General features: G+C 48.9%; 1 long non-coding RNA gene across 2 annotated transcripts; it reads left to right on the top strand.

Annotated features, from left to right (window-relative positions):
- Positions 1-353: 353 nt before the first annotated feature.
- LOC131402987 (uncharacterized) lies at positions 354-10577 on the top strand. Of its 2 annotated transcripts, XR_009219119.1 has the most exons (5): positions 354-1125; positions 3046-3112; positions 3681-3750; positions 5422-5506; positions 10428-10577. It is a non-coding gene; the product is annotated as an uncharacterized LOC131402987 (long non-coding RNA). The 2 variants fall into 2 exon arrangements; XR_009219118.1 differs by lacking the exon at positions 10428-10577 and having other exon boundaries at positions 5422-5620.
- The last annotated feature ends 1371 nt before the right edge of the window (positions 10578-11948 follow it).

Raw genomic sequence — 11948 nt, forward strand, 5'->3', positions numbered from 1 at the left:
AGATGGAGGCTTTATTCCAATTATTTGAAACTGGATTGTAAAAATGTTAGAAATTATTGATGATATTTTAACAAATATTCATTAGTCAATGAATAGTATGAGGACAATAAGAAGCATTTTTTAAAATAAAGTGGAATTACCCAGAAGTACATACTGGACAAATCTTTCTTGTCATTTTTTTCGTGTTCCGTCATTTGTATGCAAGTATCTTTTTATATAATTTTGATCACAGTGTCTATTTTGTGTTCTGCCTTCTTTCAGTTTATTTTATATTAGAATTCTTTTACAGTTAGTATTGAAGTCTTGATTGGCTGTATGATGCCACATTACGTTTCTTTTTACCTTTTGTTAGGAACGATTGTAGACATACACAGAAGTGGCTGGAATAGGATAATGCACCCCGTGGGCCGTCGCCAGCTTCTGCCGTCATCAACACATGACGGTCTTGTTTTACTCATTTCCCCCACCTTCTCCCTCGGCAAATTGGGAACAATCGTCAGATTATTGATTTCATTTATGAATATTTCAATCCATATCTAAAAAATAAGGACCCCCAAAAAAGGAAATACATCGTCACACCTAAAAATAATTAACAGTATAATCCCTGAATATCAAATATGTAGTCAGCATTCAAACTGCCTTTTGTCTCCGAACTGTCAATAGATTTTTATTTTAAATTTAAAAATTTATTTGAATCAAGGGCCAGAGAAAGTCTAGGCGTGGCAACTGGTTGATAAGACTTTTATAGTCTTTTAAGTCTGTTTTAATCTTTTCTCCTTGATATTTATTTAATGATGTCACGTTGTTTATTCTACAGAATTTTCCAGTCTGCAATTTGTTGAATGCATCCCTGTGGTGCCGTTTGACATGATCCTCTGTCCTCTGTATTTCCTGCCAATTGGTAGTTGGACCTAGAGCCAGATTCCCTTTCGATGTTATGTATTTACTGCTTCCCAGGCCCTTAGGGGTCTATGCAGATAGTAATGGGGGATGTGAATCACTTGTCAGTATTTTAAAGTACTTCATATTTTCAGCTACTAATATAAGCTAACAACATCGTCCATTTTCTTTGATTTTGCCTAGAATCACATCATCTCATTGAGATAAACCAGATATTTCATGCAGGTAAAAAGTTGTCTGGAAATTATATCATTCACTGATGAATACGAATGGGCAAGTGTATTATTATAGCAGTCATAATGCCATTTATTTGGTAGACGAGATCTATTGAAAGATGGGGATCATAGGAGAAAGTAGGGGATCCTTAGTAAGGAGTATGTTGAGAACCAGTGCATTCACAGACCTTCTCCTGAACTCTAGCCTCCATTGTAAATATTCAGAAGGTCATCGTTTAAAACCTGCAAGAGGCGTTCCCTACATAGCCCATCTGGCCTCCTCGGTAGGATTGTAAAGAACAATAAGTTTCTTTAGAGTGACTTCTAAACATCTTTCCCCCTTACTTGCTTATTTAAAAATTAAAATTTTCTATTATGAATAGATACCATGTTTGCATAATTCAGAATCCTAGAGGCACAGTAGAACATATGATGAAGACTCTGCTTTCCACCTCTGTCCTCCCAGCACCATGGTTTCTCTGCCTGTAGACAACCTGTGTTAACAGTTTCCGGTTCATCCTTCCGAAGAGATTTAATGCATGTGCAAGCAAATGCGTCTGTGTATTCTTTTTGCCTCCTTTTATTTTAAGTGCTGTCGTATAATATAGATCCTGTTCTTCACCTTACTGAGAAATCCTAGTGGCTATTGCAGGAAGTGGCTATTGCTTTTACTTTCCTGAAGAGTTCAAATGGTGTGAAATGACACGAGAAGAGCTTTCTTTAAAGACTAAGGATGCTTTTCCCTAACCCAGTGTGTCGTGGAGGCAATGTGGTGCAGTGGGTTGGAGTTGGGGACTGCTCCTCGCTCTGCCACTAACTTACGTACCTTGAGTAAGTCTTTCCCATCTCACTGCATAACAACGTGAGGATGGGGCAGTGATCTCTCATGTTAGAAATGCTCTGACTCTGCATCAGTGCACTGACCCCGGTTGTGTTCATTTGAGCGAGGGGAGACAAGTGTGTTTTAGAGCTCTCACCTGTCCCACTGCCTCTGGATAGACCTCAGGAGACACAGGTGTACAAGTCTCCTGTGCCAGAGCCCACTCTCTGGTCCTGACAGACGGTGAAGGAGGTGAATTGACCTGTTGGAGATTGGTGGAGGGTGGGGGGACCAGTTTCTTGCCATTGGGCCTGAAGTTGACCATTTGATTGAGCCACATGTGATTTGTGAAGCTGTTGGAATTTCCCGGAGCAAATCAGTAGGATAGCTTAAGAGAGCTGTGTTGGGCAGACCTTGCTGACTCTCTTCTGTTTCTGCACTCTGTGGTTCTTGGGAAATCTCAGGTATTTATAAACGTGACAGCGCACACCAGGCAGCCTCATCAAGGCCTCCCTTTGCCGTGAAGTCACTGAGCCAGGCTGCGTATGTAGACGGTTTTTTCTATTGTACTGAGAGAAGGCTGTTTGCTAACGCTTCCTCCAAGAGGTGGGGCTTTCAGAGTCCAGGCTCCTTGGTAACCCTGATCGTCGCCAAAAAAGTGGTTATCCCAGGGAAAGCCACCTCGACTAAATTTTTCACATTTCATTTTCTGGCTAGGGGTGCTTTGTAGGAAAAGGCCAAGGTGGTGTTTAGAAACTCTTTCCAGAGGGGGCTTGGCCTCGAGGGCAGCCTGTTGACAGGTCCAAGGAATGGGGGTGCTGAGGCCTTTCACAGGAGGTACTCGCCTCTTATGGAATTCCTGAGAGGCAGAACGAGGGCCCAGAGGGGAAGCAGAGGGAAAGTACAGGTGTCCCAGTCTGTTGCAGCAGGTCTGCACCCCAGCATGCCTGGAGGTGTGCCTGCACTGGCTGGGAATATTGGAGAAGGAAACCCAGTGGCAGTTGGGTGAGCAGTTGGACTAGGACCACTTTCCAGACCCCCTCTCAGTCCTGACATTCTTGGGTTCCACACACCTGTAGAACTGATTTCATTGGTGGTGGTATTCTTTAGTCTTCAGCCTGGCAAACAGCTATTACGGACAATGTGGAAGGAAGGTGGTGGAAAATGAACTTTACAGGTGAGTTCCCACAAGGACTACCCCTCCCCAAGTTGTGTTGAGCATTAAACATCTCCGGAGTGATTACTGTGTGATAGAGCCACAGAGCAGTACCAAGCAAGGTTCCTCATGCCTGAGAGGAGCAGTGAGCACTCCCCAGAGAGCTGTGGAGAGTGTTGTTCCATCGCAGGGGGAGCATCAGCCTGCTGGGAGGGCAGGTGCATGAGCATTGATTGGGATACCTGGACTTTCTTTGGATTCACTCTTTATTTTTAACCAAATTGATTACCTTCAAAAATTTCTCTGTTTCAGTTCTATGTCTGTTTGTCTTTAAAAAAGTTTCTCTCTAGATCCTCGCATTATGCTGGTGGATCTAAACACCAGTCTCAACTCTGGCAGCGTATTAAAATCACCAAGCGATTTTATTTGTTTTGTGTTACTTTCCCACCTGGGTCTACCTCTGCCTGCTATTTGAACTTGAGAGTTTCCCTGATAGTTATGTGTGTGGGGGGCCACCAGTTAGGGGTGACAGAGGAGAGGCCAGAACCCCACAGTGCTTACTATGACCATATGTCTTGCTTCTACCCAGATTGCCCTCAGTCATTAGCGAAAGTCACAAAGTCCATAGAAGGCAGGACGTCAGTGGACAGGTGGTCCAGGTAAGAGGCTTGGGCTGAGAGCCACTCATTCTGACTCCTGGGGCACTTCTGAAAGCGTGAAATTTGGGTGGGGTGATGGCAAATTTGGTAGAGGGATTTTATGAATTAATAAGATGTTTCATAAAAATTATTAGCTGCCTACTATAGGCCAGGATGTATCGTAGATCATGGGGTATGAAGTTTGATAATGTTTGGGGGGATAACACTGTAGTGGGAAAGACAGGTTAAAAAACTAGCTGCACCCGAGTGTGTCCAGGCACTGTGTGTGTTCCAGGCTGCCTTTATCTTGCTCACCATTTATTCCCACCCCGGGGGCAGTGCCTGGCACGTGGTAGATAGCTAAGATCAATCCTTAAATACGTAAGTGAATGCATCTAGAAAGTGCTATAAGAGTACCAAAAGGGGAATTGTTAAGTCCGTGCGGTGGAATGGAAGGGAGAGAAGGCATCGTGGAGGAGGTGGCAGAGGCATGTACCAGATAGGCTGGGGATGGAGGGTGGGAAAGGTTTCATGGCAGAGGGGAGGGGGCAGGTGGAGACTTTAACTGCTGAGAGCATGCGGGGTGGCTGGAGTTTGGCATGCTTACAGCGGAGTGCTGTGGCATAGGCTGGAAGACAGGTGGAGAGTGAGTGATGCAGGGTTTTCTAGGGTTGGGGGAGGAGGTGATGAAGGCCACTTGGGAAGGCGTGGGGAGAAGGGACAGGTGGAGAGACATGTAAGGAGGATTGACCAGATGTGGGGCTTGATAAGAGGTCCAGGGAGTGAGCTAGAAGGGGTGGAGCCTGACTCCACCTGCAAATGAGTGGCTGCTGATGTTCTCAACTCAGATGGGGGAGTCCTGGAGGAGGGGCAGGCTTGGGTTGAGTGGGAGGGAGACGCGAGGAGGAGGTAGAGAGTGAATTTGCTTTTAAGTTTGCAGTAGAGTGTGGTGCTTCTTGCACAGACTTGAAAGTCCCATGGATGCGAATTCAAGTCCCTGCTTCCCCACATATTAACTGGATGACTTTGGGCAAGTTACCAACCTTCTCTGAGATTCAGTTTCTTCGTAGGTGTTCTTGGTTATTGACTTAGCACAGTGCCTGGCATAATAAGCATTTAGTAAACGGTGCTTTTCATTAGGCAGTTAGAAAAGCAGGTCTGGAACTCAGTAGAGTTGTTGGGAGTGGAGATAGCAGGGTAGAGGTGAGAGGGAAAGCCTTGGAAATGGATGCAGCCTCCCAGGGGAGCGTGAAGAGGAGGAGAGAAGAGGGCAGAAGACAGACCTTGGAGAAGGATTCCAACACTGAAGGGTAAGCAGTAGGGCTGAGCTAAGGAACAAGATTGGAAGCTACTGGAGAGGCAGAAGAGAGGGATGGGGAAGAGAAAGGCTTGTGGAGGAGGGAGTGGTTCCACAGGGATGGACTGGGATGGAGGAGCTCTTGGGTCTTCTCCTCAGGACATCTGGCCCTTTCCTTTAGCAAGAGCCGCGTCAGTGGAGGGGCAGGCAGAAACCAGGCTGCAGTGGAGTGAGAAAGAATAAGAAGTGGAGGTTGTGTGGGGCAGCCTGCCTGGATCCGGCCCCCTACGGGCTCAGGAGCAGTAGGGAATGCTCCCGTACTTTGCGTCCCTTGAGCAGGACACTGGGCTTCCAAGGATTTCTTCTCATCAGCCTTCCCTCTGTTCGTCTGATAGGTCGCCTGTGGTCAGGACCATAGTCTGTTCCTAACGGATAAAGGAGAAGTCTATTCTGGTGGATGGGGCGCAGCTGGGCAAACAGGTAGTGGACCTTACACCCCCTTGGGATGGTGCAGTCTGGAGCTGTGAGCGGTGGGGCTCTCATGGGCTAAAACCACCTGCCTTCATTTGACTCTTACCTCTCTTATCACTTCCTGGGGCCACTGCTCTGTTTGTCCCTTCCCAGTGCCCTCATCCCAGCTCCCATGGAAAGGAACGGATAAAGGATTGGGTGGAGGATTAAAGCCACCCGTCAGCAGAGGAGCTGTGAGCCTTTCTCTCAGCAGAGACAGGAAACTGTATGAGGCTTTCAAAGAGAAAACAAGTGTCCCCTAAAAGGAGCTTGATGTTCACTGATTTGAGAAGAATGTAATTAATGCAGGGAGGAATGATTGAGAAACTTTCTCAAGCTTGTATATTTAACCTTTTTGTTTCTGATATTGGTCTGAAGGGAGGGCCGTTAAATATAAGACTAAATCTTTTAGAAATTCTCAGTGATCCTACCAGCACATGATATCATCTTTGTTCATTGTCTAGTGTTTTCTTCCAGTCCTCGTTCATATGTGCACTACTTTTTTTTTCCCCCAAAGCCCCAGTAGATAGTTGTATGCCATAGCTGCACATCCTTCTAGTTGCTGTATGTGGGACACGGCCTCAGCATGGCCGGAGAAGCGGTGCATTGGTGGGTGTCCAGGATCCGAACCGGGGCCACCAGCAGCGGAGCGCAGGCACTTAAGCGCTAAGCCACGGGTCTGGCCCTTTTTTTCTTTTCTTTCTTTTTTTTTGATGAGAAAGATTCGCCCTGAGCTACCATCCGATGCCAATCCTCCTCTTTTGTCTAACAAAGATTGCCCCTGGGCTAACATCTGTGTCCATCTTCCTCTACTCCACATGGGACACCGCCACAGCATGGCTTGACAAGTGGTGCATCGGTGCACGCCCGGGATCCGTACCTGGGAGTCCCGGGTCGCTGCAACGGAGGAGCGTGCACACTTAACTGCTCCGCCACCGGGATGGGCCCCATGTGTGCACATTTGTATACAGTAATCACACCATAGGTGTGGTTTTATATGCTTGTTTTATCATTTATACTTACATAAAGCATTTTTCCATGGTGGTAATGTTTTCACAGTTACAGTTTTTAATATTTGTATGATATAGCATCAATTTAATTTATCATAATTAATTATTCATTTTACCATTTTATTAAATAATTACGTAAGCTTTTCCCTGTTGTCATGTGGCATACTTCTTTGGAGGCGGAGTGCAGTGGCCGTTGGAGATATCATGACATTTATCTTGTGTGCATACGTGACTTTTTCTTTCGTTTGGATTATTGCTCTAGGATAAATCCCAGGAGTGTCAAAGGAGTAGGATATTTTTATTGTTGTCAGAATGTGTTGTTAAATTGCTTTCCAGAAGTTTTACCAGTTGATACTGCCGGCAGCAGCGGGTAGAAGTACCACTTGAATTTTGTGGGTGAGGCATCTGGGGGGGCTTAGCTGGGTCTTTGGCTCTGAGTCTCTCAAAGGCTGCAGTCATCGTAGGGTTCCACTGGGAAGGCTCTGCTTCCAGGAGCACACCGATGGTTGTTTGCAGGATTCAGGGACCCCAATTCCTTGCTGGTAGTTGTCCAGCAAATGGTTGCTGGCCAAGCCTTCCTCCGTTCCTTGCCATGTAGGCTTCTCCACGTGGCAGCTCCCAACATGGCAGCTGGCTCCGTCAGAGTGACCAAATGAGAGGGTAGGACAGAGTGCCAATGAGACAGAAGCTGGTGTTCTCTCCTTTAATCTGGGCAGTGACCTCCCTTCACTTTTGCTGGCCTTCTGCTTGTGAGAAGCAAGCCACTAGGTCCAGCCCCCACACAAGGGTGGGGAGTACACGTGGGTGTGAACAGCAGGAGACGGGGATCACTAGGGGCCATTTTAGAAGTAGCCCGCCACAACCGTGATCTTGACTGTGGCCTGAGCCTCCCCCTGTCAGTGACAACAGTGATTTCGTTCCAGTGGCCCTTGCCAGAGCACAGTGAGGTAAAGAAGCTCTCTGCGAGCCAGGCAGCAGAGGCCAGGCCCCAGCTCTGCCAGCCTCGCTCACCTAGGTGTACACTTTCTGGGTCAGTAAACCCCTCTTTTCCTTTGAGTCAATTTAGGGACTGTTGTTGTTCTGCTGTCTTCACCAAAGCACTTAGAATCTGTCTTTCCAAAGCACTTAGAATCTGCCTTTCCAAAGTTATCCCTCAGCAGAGGCACCAAGATCAAATCCTGCTGGAAAGCTAAGTTGGCCACACTTCATCCTCCAGACCGCTGACCCTCCCATCTCTCGCTCTCAGCAGAAGAACCTGCCTCCTGTTTCATAGAGGAAACAGATGCCGTCAGCTGAGAAAGCCCTCAGTTTCCCACTCGGACTCCTGCACACTTGCCTCTACCTGTCCCCGCCCTGGGTCCCTTCCCTTTATAGCAGTGGGGGAAGCGTGTCTCATCCTGCTGAAGCTGATGCTTCTCTCTGTGTCCTGGATCCCATCTCCCCCCCGTTCCTCAGAAGCCTCACTCCATCTGCTGGGCCTTCTTCCCCACAACTTCAGCCTCTCCCTGTCTACTCGTCCCTCGCCATCAGCATTTACACATGACTCAGGTGTCTTCCATCTTAAGGGGCCCTGTGTGGAGCCCTCCACGTCCTCCCGTTCCCCCAAGTCCCACCCCTTCGCTTCACCTCCTGCCTCCACTTCTAGGCCAGACTTCTCAGGAGCTGCATTGACTTACTGTCCCCATGTCCTTGTCTCCTTCTCATTCCTCTGTCCGTTCCACTCAGCTTCCACCCTTATCAGTTTGCTGAGTGGCTCTTGCTAGGGTTACGGTGACCTCCATGTTGCTGAAAACAAGAATAAAGCACCTGGAGACCATTGTCCAATCTTTCCCTTTCTTGATCTCTCAGCAACGTTTGACATTGGCTGTGACGTGCCGAGCATCTTGGTGAAGAGCGGTCTTCCTTTCGCCCCTGTGACTGAGCTCTCTGAGGGCTCTCTTCCTTTCTCGTTCCTTCTGGGCTCGTTTCCTGGCTGTGCTCCTGGGCCAGGCCCTCCCATGTCAGAGGTCCCCATGGCAGGACTGTGCTCTCCTCCTTTCCTCTGCCTTCTCCTTCAGAAGGTCTCACCCTCACCGTGGCTGCAGTCACCGACTGTGTGCTCAGGAGTCTCCAGCTGGCAGCTGAGGCCCAGCATGCTCTTGGGAGGTGCAGACATCTCTCAGTGCCACTTGACGTTTGCCCTTGGCCATCTCTAAGCACTGTGAGTTCAGTGGGTCCAAAAGTGAACCCCTGCTCGTCCCCCACCTGCTCCTTCTCCACTGTTTGCCACGTCCACTCACGTTCCCCTCTAGGAATCATGTCCACTCCTTACTTAGAACACTTACCGGCTACGCATTGTGCTTAGAATAAAGACCAGACCATTCCGTGGTCTACAGCATCCTGCATGATCTGCCCTCCCTGCTCCCCACTGGCGTCTTGCAAATATTCCCCCTCGTCCCCTGACTTCATCCACTGGGCCCTTGTTTAAACTCCCTCAGTGGGCCATGGCCCCTCCCTCCCTGTGCAGGTGCTGTCTCCCCTACGTGGAATACCGTGCTCTCCCCTCCCCTCCACACTCCTACTCATCCCTCAGACTGCGTGGATAGAGTGTAGCCTCCTGAACGCTCCTGCCCATGAACTACTTCAGGCTCCCTGAGTTTCCTCACGGAGGCCCCTGTCCTGCCATCCTTGCAGTCAGCACAGATTAATTGGGTGATAATTCTGGCTGACCTCTGCCTCCTCCGCTAGACTGAACTCAGAGAGAGGGACCGGGTCTCTTCCTTCCCCTCATGTTCCCATCACCAGTTAGATGTATAGCGTATGTTTGCTGTTTGGGACATATTTGTGGAGTGAATGAATGACCTGGCACTTATCTGCTCCTTCCGTTCACCAGAATCCTTCCAAGTTCTCACCGGTTTGTCTTCCTAACAGTATGGACCCTTCCTGTGACTCGGGTGAACGTCCCCCGGTACTTGCCCTTCTCAGTTGTGGGGACCGTTAAGCACATGGCGTGTAGGGGCACTGGCTGTGCTGTATGAAATGGTGAGAGCCTCTTGCAGGCAGGTCATTGGGAAGCTCTAGAGGGGTCGATGGTGAAGGGTCGGTGTCTGTTGGATTCACAGGCACAGACCTCAGCCTGAGGGAGGGAACGTGGCTGTGGGAAGACCTAGTTAGAGTGAGTTCAGTTAATAGAGGGTGAGGGTGACGTTCCTGACAGAACGATAGTAGCCCTGGTTTCTCTGTAGACAAATAGCCAGCCCAGAGCTTAGTAATTCTGTAGTAAACCTCTGGAGTGGAGAAGGAACTGCTTTCACCCCCTCCCGTCGCCTGGGCCAGAGACTCTGGCCCTGCCTCCTCCAGAGAGGCTGCACCAAGAAACAGAGACAGAGGGAGAAGAGCCTTAGGGTTTCGACGCTGAGGTCTATGCCCCTGGGATGAAACATCTGGCACCACTGATGGGTATTCCACTTTTTATAAGCAAAACATCATTTCTGAGAGTTATCGGCATCTGGCCCTAAGTTGTTTTGTACTTGGCTTGCCCTCCTGGTCAGTGTGAATCTTAGACCTGTTAGTAGGGGGACAACTGCCCTTCTGAGGCTCTCCTGTGTTCACATGGGGTTTCTGGGTGATTTGTTGACTAGGCCCCTCCAGCTTGCCCTCCAGGTGTGGGAAGTTTGTATTCTGAGCTTGGTTAGTTTGCTTGACATACGCCCAGAGTAAGAATTTAAAAGAGGAGAAAAGAAACTGATTCTTTTCCAAGTGTCATTAATGTGTTTTTGCCAAGCAAGGAGGAGAAAACAATCCCTGTGGATCTAAAGCATCCCGGCGGTGCAGTTTGAATTTCTGGTGAAGAGGGCTGCACTTGGTTTGACTTACTGACCGCTGTTTTTACTGTCATGTAGAAGGACATGTTTTTGTCTGAGGCTACGGAATTCTTGGCAAAGGACCAAACCTAGTGGAAACTGCTCTTCCGGAAGTGATTCCACCCACTCTCTTCAGCTTGATGGAGTTCAACCCAGAAGTCCAGGTTTCCCGCATTTGCTGTGGACTCAGCCGCGTTGCTCCTCTTACCAGTAAGTGGCCAAGCCCGTGTGGCCCCAGTGACAGGCCGAGCTGCATTCTCTTAGGTTCACCCCAAGCCGTGGGCAGCTTTCAGTGTCCATCCATCCAGTGGAGGGGCGCCCCACGTGGATAATTACAGAGAGCAGCTCATCCAGACGTTGTTTGGCTTGAAGTTGTATAATGTGTGTCTTTTTTCATCCTGGAGTTTTGTTTTTGGTTCCTTTGGTTTGTGGTTGGGCTCATGTGAAAGTGAATTTTCTCAAGAGGACGCCAGTCAGTGGTAGGAGGGGGACCCTCGAGATGTCGGGGTGCTGGGGAACCCAGCAGAGTTTTGGTGAATCCCCGGGAGAGCCATTGGGAAATGAAAGTGTGGGACTCATCCTGCTCCTGGCCAAGCCCAAATCCTGACCCGACCCAGGAATGGGGGACGGCAGGACGCTGATTTGTCAGATGCCCTGGGGTTTTGTGGAGGAAAATATGCCCCATTTCTCCAAAGTGCCGGGAGAGAATGATCAAAGCCAAGGCTGGAATGGAGCTGTTCTTGAAGGTTTGCCCAGTTACAAAGCCGTCAGACGCCCAGGTGCCTCCCGCCCTCGGATATCCGCTTTCCTTGATTGCCTCTCCCGTTCCAGCACAGTAACTGTCGGGTCAGTCTGCTGCTCTTTAGTTGACCTGACTGGTAAGACTGAAGAAAATTAATTTCATTTTGTGGGGATCCTCACGTAAATTCGCTATTTCCTTGCACCTAAGAGTGTTAATTTGTAAATCTCAGTTACTCATCTCTGGTGAGTTATTGTTCTCTCTTTAGGCGTCTGGGCCGGGACAATGAGTTGGGTCATCCTCGTTTGTGTTCTCTGGCCCCACGCTCCTGTGAGGACTATCCAAGGGCCCCCCGACCCAGAGTCCTGACTGCCCTTCAGTTGTCTTCTGATGTTCAGATCTCAGGCCTGTAACACACACGGGCTGTGGCGTGGACTGTGGGGGGGTGACTGTGTGCACAGCACCCTCGGTCGCAGTGATGACCGGGGTAGTCCCTCAGCACCATCACTGGGAGTCAGCACTTCCACATGCTAATGTCTTGAGGCTGCCAGACTCTTCCACAGCTATTTTGATTTAAAAAATGAGAGTCACTATGGACTCAGTCTGGAGGTATCAATGATCTATGGCTTAAACTGTGCAGAGTCACATCCTTGGAAATCCGTATGAAATGTGCCAAGTATTCAACTAGAGTACACTGTTTTCTGTTTGCTGTCATGCCATGTGGACGTTTTGGGTCACACCGAAATGAAATCCCCTGCTAGATTTCCCCCAAGACCCCACAGCCACCCTCCAGGTGCCGTGACTGTCCTCAGTAGAAGGAG

This window comes from Diceros bicornis, unplaced genomic scaffold (genome assembly GCF_020826845.1).
Source record: "Diceros bicornis minor isolate mBicDic1 unplaced genomic scaffold, mDicBic1.mat.cur scaffold_437_ctg1, whole genome shotgun sequence".
In the NCBI taxonomy this organism is placed as follows: Eukaryota; Metazoa; Chordata; class Mammalia; order Perissodactyla; family Rhinocerotidae; genus Diceros; species Diceros bicornis.